The following is an 881-nucleotide window of genomic DNA, read 5'->3' on the forward strand; positions in this document are numbered from 1 at the left end:
GGACGGGCACAGCAGGTCTGACCCGAGGCTGGGCCGTTTCAGGACGGGGAGCGGCCGTGGAGCCTGGGCCTCTGCTCCCCGGTCTCTGCCCTGACCCGCCCACACCCCATGCCCCTCCCTCCCGCAGGAGCCAGGCTCCGGCCAGGACAGAAGGGGAGAGGGTCGTCCGCGTTGTCAAGTAGCCACTCAGTAAGGTTTTCCATTCTAAGGGGCGTCAGGGCGCGGCCTGGACCCGTCTGTCCTCAGAGGGGTGTTTCCTTAAAGGTGACCTTACAGCCCAGACAAGCCCCTTCCTGTTGACGAAGGAAGCCCAGCATATCGGTCAGTTTTAATGAGCAGTCTCTCTGCGGAATCTGCACGTCCATCCGTCCGTCTGGACACCCCACGGCCTCTGTCCGCACCTGGGAGCCGTGCTGGGCACACGCACGCTGCTCCCTCCCTGCGGACAGGTTTGAGGAAACTCTGTAGGTTCTGTAAGGCCGCGACGTGTGGTCAGCAGAGGACACGCTTCACCCTGACTGTGTCTGGGCTGCTGGGGAGCCCGATGCCTGGCTCTCAGCCCCAGAGCAGCTCGGAGAAAAAAAGAGAAATTAAATCACTTGGAAAACTCCTTTTTAATATGACTTGTAATTTAATTTTCTCTTTTGTCTCACGGAATGTCCGTAAGGTATCTCTTTATTGATTTTTTATTTAGAGAGAGCGGAAGGAAGAGGAGAGAGAAACGTTAATTGGCTGCCTCCTGCACACACCCTGCTGGGGATCGAGTCCACAACCTGGGCATGTGCCCTGACCGGGATCGAGCAGCACCTTCTGGTGCACGGATGAGGCCCAACCACACCGGCCAGCGCTCACTGAGAAGCTCTGGCTCTCTCTCTCTCTCT

The sequence above is a fragment of the Myotis davidii genome, unplaced genomic scaffold, assembly GCF_000327345.1.
Source record: "Myotis davidii unplaced genomic scaffold, ASM32734v1 scaffold496, whole genome shotgun sequence".
NCBI classification, from domain to species: Eukaryota; Metazoa; Chordata; class Mammalia; order Chiroptera; family Vespertilionidae; genus Myotis; species Myotis davidii.